The 12,211-nt window shown below is 36.3% G+C and overlaps 1 protein-coding gene across 3 annotated transcripts in view; it reads left to right on the top strand.

Moving 5' to 3' along the window:
- dnajb1a (DnaJ heat shock protein family (Hsp40) member B1a) overlaps positions 1–12,211 on the top strand; it is a 260,604-nt gene that overhangs the window by 219,576 nt on the left and 28,817 nt on the right. Inside the window, exons 1-3 of one of the 3 annotated variants that reach the window (XM_073939342.1) lie at positions 6,746–7,228; positions 9,091–9,238; positions 9,766–9,864. The exons of the other annotated variants lie outside the window; for them this stretch is intronic. The gene's annotated coding sequence lies outside the window, so the exon portion shown is untranslated. Of the gene's footprint in view, positions 1–6,745; positions 7,229–9,090; positions 9,239–9,765; positions 9,865–12,211 lie in introns of those variants that run through there. 3 annotated transcript variants of the gene reach the window in all.

The following is a 12,211-nucleotide window of genomic DNA, read 5'->3' as shown; positions in this document are numbered from 1 at the left end:
TTCACTGCTGCATCGGAGGGTGGGCTTTCATTGTCCGACGAGGATCCAGACCCGCTTGCCCCCTCCGAGCAGGTGAGTGATGTCAGAACGGATCCTGAAACGGACATGTTAGCTGTGTTTTCCCGGACTGCTTTTGCCATGGGGTTGGAGATGGTTTATTCCTGGACCGACTAGATGGGTGCTATGTGGAGGACAAGAGGGCCAAGCCTTCGAAGCCTCTCATCCCCTTCTTCCCGGAGGTGCATAGTAGGCAGTCTTGAAGGGCACCTTTTTCTGCCCGTGCTACGTGTCCCTCCGCCCTCACCAATCTTGACGATGGAGCAGCCAGGGGGTATGGAGCGATTCCTCAGGTCAAGCGTGCCATTGCTAACAATCTTTGTCCGTTTGGTGCCTCTTCTTGGCGGGGGTCTGCCTCGTCTCCCATCCAAAGCCTGTAGATTATCTGCCTGAGACAGCGCTTACAAGGCTGCGGGCCAGGCTGCTTCTGCCTAGCATGCTATGGCCACCTACCAGCGCTACCAAGTGCAGGCGCTGGCCCAGCTGCACGAGGGTGGGTCTGACCCAAGCTTGTCTCGTGAGCTCCGCACCGCAACCGACTATGCTCTTCGGAGCACTAAGTCTGCTGCTTGTGCGTTGGGGAGGACGATGTCCACATTAGTGGTCCAGCTTTGCCGGCAATTTTCCGGAAAGGTCTGTATGTGTGAAAGGGGCTATTGATAGGATCTGTTGTCAGGCTTATGTTCCCTCTAATATTTAGTTATTTGTTCTGAAATCTGTAAAAATCACTCTTGTAAAATAACCAGTATTTCAGCACTTTCCTGATATTTTCCTGTTCTCTGAAACTGAATATTTCACTTTAGTTCAAACATTATTCGTTATTCTTGTTTATTTTGTAAATAACTGACCAACAAAAATACATTGAAGTTAAGATTTTATCGTGATCTTTATTAGTAATTAATTAAGCTAAATATTATTATTAAATTAGTTTTGGGAAACACTGGTCACTACATCATTCTTTTACCAAAACAATGCATTGTCATACTATAATAGTTCAGCCGCGAGTTACATCGTTTTTGTAAAGTGCACCCGTGCTCTGGACTTTAAACCTGCTTTTACTTGGTCAATGGCGCAGTCTATTTCAGCTTCTCAAAATAGCAAAGTACCAATGATGCGCCACACCTATATTTTAGACTAGCACACCCATGAGTCCACAAAGTGGCGTGACTGGATTTTCTATTTAAACATTGTGGTGGAAAACGAAAAATATTAGGGTTGTGCAGATCTGAAAATCGTTAGGCGAATGCTTGTAATTTACAGTATGCCATTTATTAAGAAAAGAGAAAAAAATCCTACTGAATAGGCTAATAATAATAGAAATAATCTAACCAACAGGCCCATGTCACATGGATACATTTCCTAATAAATAACAAACTACAAATTAAAAGCATTAAACTATGTTAAATATTTTTGTTTTTACAAGCTTTGGAATTGTAATGTAAATTCCGCTTTTAAATAAGGTGACCTATAGCTTTTTTCATAAGACATGGCTGTGTTAAAAATGGCATAAATGTTTTCAAAGTGCACTAAGAAGGGAATGCAACTGTCAGTATGAAGAATGCTAAAACTGAAATGTAAAAAGAGTTTGAAAGCAAATCACAATATGCTGCAGGTAAACGGACCGAGTTTGCAATGCAGTTTGTGAATGCCCATTGGAACGATGGATTTGCAACCTTAGTTGGCTAGCGATAGATTTCAGAACCGCACCTCTGCTTTCTTAATAAAAATTATGTAAATTTTTTTTTTAAAGTAACATATTGATTCATTTTCTATGGCCTAATCCCTTTTTTAATCTGGGGTCACCACAGCAGAATTAACCACCAGTAAAATATTCAGTTACGAATATTGTATGCGTTTTTGTTAACTGTATGATCAAAAATAAAAGTAATCGGTCAACGAGATTGAAAGGGTTAGTAGCTTAATCATTAACCAATTAACAAATTATTCCGCGCTAAATACAGTAAATAAGTATATAAATTACATTTAGAATTATTGTAGCAAAACTGAACACCCATGACAGTCAAAATTCTATACAATATTTTATTAAAGCCTTGAACAAATTGTTTTGCAAGCTTGAAAGTAAACTTTTACTTTGATTTTTTTCTCTCTCACAAAAACAACAGTCACACAATTGCACAAATCACAATATTAGAAAATCTTTAGAGAACTTTTAAGAACTATTTTTTATTTTTTTTGTAGAGATTATTAACATTTTAGGTATGCATATTGTGTATGATTTTGCATACAATATACGCTATAATATGTGCAATATGTGCTAGTTTTTGGCCCATACGATGCCACATGAATGTTAAGAGTTTGATTAAGGTCATGTAACAGAATAAACAAATAATAGAAACTATCAATTGCAAATATTGTGCAAAAAAAATGCTAAATATTTTGCAGTTAGTAGCACGATCGCCTCACAGCAAGAAGGTCGATGGTTCGAGTCTCGGCTGGGTCAGTGTGTGTGAAGTTTGAAGTTTGCATGTTCTCCCCGTGTTCACATGGGTTTTCCCCACAAGTCCAAAGACATGTGGTATAGGTGATTTGGGTAGGCTAAATTGTTTGTATACCTGTGTGAATGAGCGTGTATGGATATTTCCCAGTAATGGGTTGCGGCCCAGGTTCTATATATATATATATATATATATATATATATATATATATATATATATATATGTATATATATATATATATATATATATATATATATATATATATATATATATATATATATATATATRTGTGTGTGTGTGTGTGTGTGTGTGTGTATAACTACTACTGTAAGAAAATATCAGCATTTGCTACATACTTTCAGTATTTTCTTTGCATGAACTGAGACGATCTAATCCTGTTTATATGAATTGAGCCTGCTGCCGAGCAAGTTTGATCTGTTGCTATGACAAAAACTGTCGGATCAGCTTGGAAGAACGAAACGATCCTGGATCGTGTCAAATTGTCAACATCCAAATCCAGCTAACTGAATAATCCACGTACGAAGAACGGACCCCTGGTTGCATGTGTATGTTTATCATGTGATCTTGGATCAGCTGTTCTGTTTAGCAGTTGCAGCTTTACTCAGCACTTCTATAGAGCTAGACCCAGCTCTGTATTGTCAGTTTGTTACTTGTGCGTGTGTTCTTGTCTCTGTGTTTCGCCAGGATCCTTGTCAGTTTATCTGGACTCGATCTGTATTGCGGCTGCATTTTCCCAGGTTCTGGTGCTGGCTGCATCAGTTATCTCCACCTTTATATGTTTACATTAAATCATTTGCAATTGGATTCAGACTTTGTCCATTCATTCTATGGTAACAGGTTTTACAACAGTTCACTAGTAACTTGGTAGTAAAACAATGGTTTAACGATGGTAAAACGATAGTAAAACAATCGTTTTACCATCGTTTTGGTAAAAGGATAGTAAAACGATGGTAAAACGATCGTTTACCATCGTTTTACTATCGTTTAACCATTGTTTTACCATCGTTTTACTATTGTTTTACTATCAATTTATCATAGTTTTACTATTGTTTTACCATTGTTTTACTAATGTTTTATTTTTGTTTTACCATCATTTTACTATTGTTTTACCATCATTTTATTATCTTTTTATCATTGTTTTACCATCGCTTTACCAATGTTTTACTATGGCTTTACTATCGTTTTACCATTGTTTTACCATCGTTTAACCATCGTCTTACCATTGTTTTACTATTGTTTTAGCATCATTTTATCATCGTTTTAGTATCGTTTTTACCATTGTTTTACTATTGTTTTACCATCCCAGATAGCAAGCCCACATTGAATCAATGTTGGTTATTGGTTATAATAATCAGTATCAGACGTCGATCAAATTTCGACATTGAATCAATGTTCTTTATTTCGTCGGTATGTCGGAAGGTTAATACATCGAGAATATAACACTGATTTAATGTCAAAATGAAGTTGACTCTTCAACATTTAGGCCACCCGCCGTATTTGGTCGAAATCATAACATTGGTTCGATGCTGAAACTTGATTGGAGGACACTGAGTCGGTTCTTCTGCGCGAGTCAGTGTGGTGCATGCGTGCGCGTGCTCATCATTTGAATCAAGTAACGAACATAAGGCAACGGACGGAATGCTTATCTGAAGGTTAGTACTTTATATTCAACGGTTTACATGTTTTATTTGTTGTTTTTCCAAGAGTTAATGTTAAATTGTAACTTTAGATGTGTAAATTAACACTTTACCTCTTCCTATACATTTTTTATGAGCCTGCAGGTCGCCCTGTACGTGCTCAGGCCATTGGCAGCAGCTAATCTATGAAGGTAAATGAAAAGCTGTTTTGGTTATTTATTTGGTGATTTCAACATGAATAACTTCATTATGACTTCAATGCTTTCTAACTTGTGTAAAAGTATAAAATGATCTGTCAAATCGATTTGGAATGAGCATAAAAACATATGCAATATATTGCTCCAGCTAACGTGTAGGCTAGGCTAAGTTAATGTTATGAGAAACTGTTCGCAAATAGCATTATGTATCATCGAGATAACTTTAAACAAGATTTTTAACACATTAAAATGTTAACGATGTGAATTTTGTTGCTCTATTTGTTTCTACATTTAGGGATGAACTCCTCGCCAGAGACGCTCCATAGCATTGAATGGGAAAAGCTTTGCCATTTCGTAAGTTGCTCACTCGATCTGTCGCCAGTCAAGTTAGTTTTTTGTTTTCACTGGTTCTGTTTCTGATTTCCTTTGTTCTAATACCAGTGTCTTTTTCTGATTGTTGTGCTATGTTCTGGTGTGCATTTTTTTTTAATTTTCCTGTTTATTAAAATTTATTTTGTCTACATGCTTCTCTCTTGATTGTGGTTACTGCAGTTTACTCGTAACAGTATCTAAACAAATGTTTAATAACGCATTTAATTTTTATATTTTATATTATTAGGTTTTTTAGAATTTCACAATAAAAAGAAATCCAAACAAGATCATTTAATTCCTCACAAAATACCATGTTAACTTAATATTCTAAGTAATGAGTCACAAATTGTGGCAATTTTATGGTACCGAAACTGTGGATTGAATTTAAAATTTACCTTGGAGTTGTACTTTGTAATAGTAAAAACGTACCTGATGAAATTTTCCTACTGAGTAACATGTTTTTTTCTTTCATTTTTTTAAATGGCAGTTTCTCTGGAATCTCCAGTTGAAGACATCAAAATCTTTAACCTGGACAGACGTCTATTCCAGTTCTTCCTACACCACACTAATCTCTCTGCCTATGTATGGATTCGTGACTATTATGTTCTCTAAAGATATTACTGGAGCAAAACAACAGCACCCTTGACTGAATTTTCTTTTAGTGGCCAGTATAATTAAAGTCTTTAGAAAGTTTTATTATTATTATTATTATTTATTTTTTTTGGAGCTGCAAATAATTTTTTCCCTCTCTCACACAAACACACTAAACGACTGGTTGTGCTTATAGTACAGTGACAATATTGACAATATTTTAGCCGTTTTTATAATTATATTACATACATTTTTATTGTTACAAAAATCTTAAGTAGTTGTCACAACCCGATGCACACTTGAGTTTAAATGAGAATGAGAATTTCTCAACAGGGCACAACACTAAGGATTTTTTCTAAGGATTTTTTATTGGCCTGGTGTGGAATATAAAATTGAAATTAAGATGGAGAGCAGGAAGTAGAAAAAAACTGAATGGGAGACATAAAGGAAAGTCCATATTTTTTAAATCCATACCATATTACAAAAGAGAAAAAGATAGAAATATAATGAGGACAGTTTTCTACTGAACTAAAATATATTGTTCTGCCATTAAGACTGTAAATACTGTAAGCTACTTAAATGAAAAAAAAAAAACTATATAATAAAAACTAATGATTTTGAACCATACTATAGTTAAGTGTTTGAATTAAACTGCTGTTATAAGTATGTAATTATATGGTTTCTGTACACTGTTAGACCTTACCCGGCTTTTTTACAGTAGAATACTGGCAACACTGTTGCCAGCTGCTCACTGTAAAAGTTTGGTTACAGTAAGTAGCTGGCAACAATTTTGCCAGTTAGTTACTGTATCTGAACCATTACAGTGAGTAGCTGGCAACAGTGTTGCCAGTTAATTACTGTAACTTGTAACAAAGATGGCATACCAGACACATAATCATTTTGCTTTTATTATTTTGCATAATTATTTATGAGCCAAAGGAATGTGCCGACAGCACCGCACAAAGAACGGATCAGGACTTCTATAAGCTCTTTGCTTAAGACTGATGTTTTAATTTAAACTTTATTCTCTCTTTGTGTAATCATGTGTTTTGCAATGTTTTCCTTACTCCTGTATTAATATTATGGTTTTAATACTTCTGCATACAATGTTTAACTCTACTGAAGCTGAACAAGCTCATAAACTGTTTATGTTTGGAGTTGTTTTGAAGCTAATTTGCTTTACTGAACGATTATTGAAATTTTATGTTAATACGAGTGCAACATATTAACATTTTTAAGAGACTTGAACTTTTCTGCCTCAGTTTGCATGTATGTTTGCCTATGCCAATTCCTCTACTTTGAACAAAAAGTCATAAAGCCATGATTCAGGGAAGTTAGTTTCTGATTGGTGAACTTTCCATGGAGGTTGGATACGAACCCTCCCTATAAAGCTTGTGGCCACAGCCACGCCTCCTCTCTTTACTTCTCAAATCAATCAAGTCAACTCTTCAACCTCTTTAACTTCTCTCTTCTTCTACGCCCTTCTTCAGAAAGAGTTCCTCCCTCTAAAACTCATCTCGCTCTTTAACTCTTCTTCTGAAAAGTTACTCTCTCTTCAAGTTGTCAAGTCAAGAAAAGCTGAGCAAAGCAAGACAAAAAGAGAAACCCTAAGGACGAGATCTAAGCAGAGAAACCTCCAAGAAAGCAGGCGGAGACCCAGACGGAAAGGGTTAATTGCACAGCTCAGACATTCACATCTCCGATGCCTTCTTTTCTTTATTTTCCATCGAGATTCTAGTTAAGTTAGTGCTTCGCAAACCAGTTGTCAGCACGACTGTTCCTTTGCCGCTTCAAGTTGAAACAATCGACTGCACCCCACTTCAAACCTCGTGAGGACCAAGGACAACCCACCAGCCATGTGCTCGACAAAGGGAGCTTCTTCACATCACGGACACAGGCAAGTACACTTCCATCTGAACTGGTATTAATTAAATGCAACATTAAAGAGACCCTAGAAAGGTTAAATTGATAATGTTTGGTTTGCTTGGTTTGCTCTTAAAAAATCAGAGGTTTTCCCATTATTACATTCTCTCAACCTCTTACTTTACTTTCTTTACCCTTCTCTACACTTGTATGAATGTGTGTTAGAGTTAGTTTCTGTTAGAATAGTCAATAAAATTAAATTTTGTATAAAGAAAGGTGCCTGTGTATAACTTCGATCTTTGTTACCCTGCTTAAACATAAATGAGTTTTTATTCTGGTAGCAATAGTCATAATAAACTCAACTGTCCCCTCGAACGATCGCTGGACGATTTGCTTGTTCGGATTTAAAGAGTCCATTTGTTTGAAACCACGTTCAAATGAATCTTCCTCCCGTTAAGCTAATCCGTTACCTATAATGGTGCAGAAGATACGCAAGCACCGTAATCTAGATTATAACTCTCTACATTATAATGATGGGAAATGCACGGGAAGAATAACCTTGAGCTAATTGGTTACAGTAATAATGGTGTAGATATGCGGCCACTTTAATCTACATTATAATTTGTTACAAACTAATCCATTACAGTTAGTAGCTGGCAACAGTGTTGCCAGTTATTTACTGTAACCAAACCATTACAGTGATTAGCTGGCAACAGTGTTGCCAGTTAATTACTGTAACAGAGCAGTAGTGGTAACTAACTGGAAACAGCAAACAAATATACAACAGAAAAGGTATAACAAAATTAAGAAATCAGCAGAAATAAATCCATATTCTATTTACAATGAAACAAAAATGTTAAATTAATAAACAATACATGTAGTGTATATAGCACAGGTGTCAATTATTGTCTTACATATTACTGAGAGCCACAGGTCTGCACAGTAAGGCTGCGGTGACACCAACGTTTGAATATGTAAAATTCTGTCATACGGCACTGCAAAAAGGAGTGGGATTAAACAAAATTATTAGAGATTAAAAAGTGAACGACTGGTTTAAATTTCCCTCTAGAGAGATCATGTTTTGATTTTTGATTGGTCTCAAGCAATCACATTATGTGATTTTGCATGTCAGAGTTCTCCAAGCTTGAACTTTCCAATGCTGCAAACAGTGAAACTTTAGACTGCAAACTGCAAACAGGTCTGCAGCATTCACATGCCAATGAATGGAAGTCTATAAAGGGAGAATAGTGCAGTGTGACCGGGACTTTAAGCTCTAATTAAACACACCTGATCAAACTGATTAAGGCTTGTTAGAAATCTACAGGTAATGTTGAAGCAGGGTGTGAACTAAACTCTGCTGCGCTGCAGTCCTCCAGGAACTGAGTTTGACCCCTATGGTATATAGCATACTTTTAAAGCAACTGCCAACATTTATCACTATTTTAACACAATTTATCACATATGCAATACAAAACTAAATTAACTAATTGATTAATTAATAAATAAACTCAATCTAAAGCAAAAAATATTTTAAAAATTGGTCAACACTGACCTCATGTTGCTCCAAACCTGTAGGAGTAATAAAAAACAAAACAAATAATTTATGCATACATATAGGAAAGTCTTTTTCCTATAAATTGCACTTTTACTTACTTCATTTGAAGTTTTCCTGTCAACTTCATTCAGCCACTGCAAAAACATATGTAAGTGCTGTTTAAGGGGAAGATTTTTAAAAACTAATTCTTAGTTATTTAGCAAGACACTATTATTCAGCTTCCGTTGCAATTTAGGGTGCTTGTCAATGAACTTCCGCAGGTAAACAAAACCAGCAGACACAAAATTTTGCTTTTTACTATGAAGGGACGACTGCTCTGACTGATTGTATCCCTGCTTTAGACAGACTATACATTTCGAGAATGAAGCACGGCCGCGGCTGGAAAACAGGATTTTAATGCATCGCACGTCACTTCTGGAGGAGGCGTGAATTCGTTTAGCCAAACTGCGACATGGTCATCTTGCATAAATATTACCAACGATCCATCAGGTAATGTTTTCCCCTCTCTCTCTCTCTCTCTCTCTGTTGTTAAAGCGCTGTCAACAAATATTTTTCCTCTATATACCGTAATGCACAGCGCATCGGCCTACGGCAGCTGGATTAGTCCAAAAGCCGCAGTACTTTTTGAGGTTAAACCTGTTTTAGTACGGTTCATATTCTTACCACAAACAAACCGCTCCAGAGTTTGTTCCAAAGCGTACCGAGACCACCTCTTCAAGCAGGTCTCGGTACGCTTATTTGGTCCGCTTTTGGTGCGCACTCGAGTACGATTGCTGCATTCTCACCTGCCCAAACGAACCGTACCAAAAGGGAAAACGAACTCTAGTGCGATTCAATTAAACTAAATAAGGCAAGTGTGAAAGCACCCTTAAAGGCTTAACAGGTTCATTAGAAAAGTTAACAAAGTTATAACTGTGACATTTTTTGCTGTGTTAAACATCACTTAGGATATATTTGAAAAATAATTAAAATTTCAAAGAAGACTGAATCATTCATTCATTTTCTTGTCTGCTTAGTCCCTTTATTAATCTGGGGTCACCACAGCGGAATGAACTGACAACTCATACAGCACATTTTTACACAGCAGATGACCTTCCAGCAGCAACCCATCTCTGGTAAACATCCACAAACACTCATTCAAACACACTCATATGGACAATTTAGCCTACCCAATTCAACTGTACCACATGTCTCTGGACTGTGAGGGAAACCGAAGCATCCGAAGGAAACCCACGCCAACACCAGGAGAACATGCAAACTCCACACTGAAACGCCAACTGAGCTGAGGATTGAACCAGCGACCTTCTTGCTATGAGGCAACAGCACTACCTACCAGAGGTGGGACCAAGTCATTGTTTGGCAAGTCACAAGTAAGTCTCAATTCATTGCCCTCAAGTACCGAGTCAAGTCCCAAGTCAAAGGCAACAAGTCTCCAGTCAAGTCTAAAGTCCTATAGTTAGATTTTCGAGTCTTTTCGAGTCTTTTTAACAGAAAAATAAAATGTAAACAGATTATGTATGGTGGTAAGATCTGTATTTATTAAACAAACCTTTTTTTATGAAAGAACATTGCTCAGATATATAAAAACACAAATGTAATTTTCTGAAATGTGCTAAACGGTGCTGCGTCTTGTCTACACAGCATATTGCACAAGAACGAGTTCCACCACAATAGAGTCCATTTTGCCTCACATCACACAGAAACTGCAGGTCTACTGCTGTCTAGTTCATTAAGTCTAATTGTGCTTTGTTATGTCTTCGGTGATCAACTTGTGATTAACTAAAACTACATAAACGACCTCAATGAGGCAGCAGTAGACCAACAACTCCTGTATGCTGCAAAGTAAAATTGAGTTAACTTGGTATTTTGTCAATTGAATCTCGTGTGTGCTTAAGAGATGGTGATGCAAATCGGTCTAGCAGCAATGTAAAATTGTGGCACATACTCTCAATGAAGTAGGCTACTTCATACAAACAATAACGTTGTTTTCTTCACATAACAATGAAGAACTTTGCTCTCTACCTTGTGTGATGCTCGTGCACCGATTTCCTCTGTTTGTGGACAAAACTGCTTGCGAGCGCTCAAATATACGCTGCTCATGCTCAAATTTTCTCGCTCTCAAATATGCACTGCTCACACACACATTTTCCTGCGCGCTCTCAGAGATTATATACAGAATTTGTGTCTTGTGTTCCCTGTTCCTTTCGTGCTTTTTGATATGATTTATATTGAGGCACTATTTATTAACAATAACCAAAATACTAAATCAGACTTACATATTACATTTTTAATCTAATAAACCATAACATTTTGGCTGTATGTTATATGATGAGATATTTCCAGTTACAAACACTTAAAGACACAGAGAATAGATGTTGGATGTAAAGAATGCATTTTGTTTTACAAACATTTATTAAACATCCAAAAGGTGCACCATACTAATCAAATAAAAAAAACATTTAAACAAAAATATAACTAATGCAAGCAGAAATGTAACTGTGATAAAAATAAGGAAAAACTTGATAAGGTATTATAGCCTTCTGTACTATTCACTCTTTAAATAAATCTTATTATCAATCCCATTTTATCATGTCAACTAAAATAAAGTGAACTAGTCTCTGCTGTCTTCCACATTATTGATGAGATTGTGGAGGACATTTTCCATGTCATCCTCTTCATTTTGAGAAAAAGCTTTTCCACAGGGCCCCTGAACACATCTATTGGCATGGACAGTGTTTTGAACAGTACTATAGTAAAGTACTTCAATTAATCTGTTGGGGTCATATTATAGTTGCTATGGTAACACAAGTGTTATATAAACAAATGACCCAGTGCAGTAGTTTTTTTACAATATAGGGTATATTATACTACAATTCAACACACTTTACTGTAGAAAAACTACACTCTGTATTTTATTTGATCAGTTCACTATTCTTAATACTACAGTATGCTGAAGCATTCATTAACAACTTGTAAATAATACTAGCCTAAAACAGTATACCTAACTCTCAAAAACATTAGTATTTATTATAGAATTTACCTTAACCTCATAGTTTTTCTTGTATTGTTACTAAATAGTGTAGCAATATATAAACCATATCAACATTCTGGAATAATCAATTTACCATGAGGATCTCTGGAGAGCAAAAGCAGGAAAGGTTTGAGGCGCCAGTGTGGACAAAAGTCAAGCAAACACAGAGAGACTGAATACGCGCACGAGAGACCAGCCAATCAGATTGACGTACCTGCTCACTGGTGAAAGTAATGTCAGAGCCAATCAGATTTTTCTTTCTTTTCATTAAGAACGGGGTTCGAATCCCACTTAGGCACTTGTAAACTATAATTTTAGACCATTTTGTCAAAAATCACTACTGAAAAAAAACAGCTTGAATCAGCCTAGGCTGGTTGGCTGGTTTTAGCTGGTCGACCAGGCTGGTTTTAGAGGGGTGTTGGCCATTTCCA

This window comes from Danio rerio, chromosome 3 (genome assembly GCF_049306965.1).
Source record: "Danio rerio strain Tuebingen ecotype United States chromosome 3, GRCz12tu, whole genome shotgun sequence".
In the NCBI taxonomy this organism is placed as follows: domain Eukaryota; kingdom Metazoa; phylum Chordata; class Actinopteri; order Cypriniformes; family Danionidae; genus Danio; species Danio rerio.
This window is presented reverse-complemented; position numbering and strand designations above follow the sequence as displayed.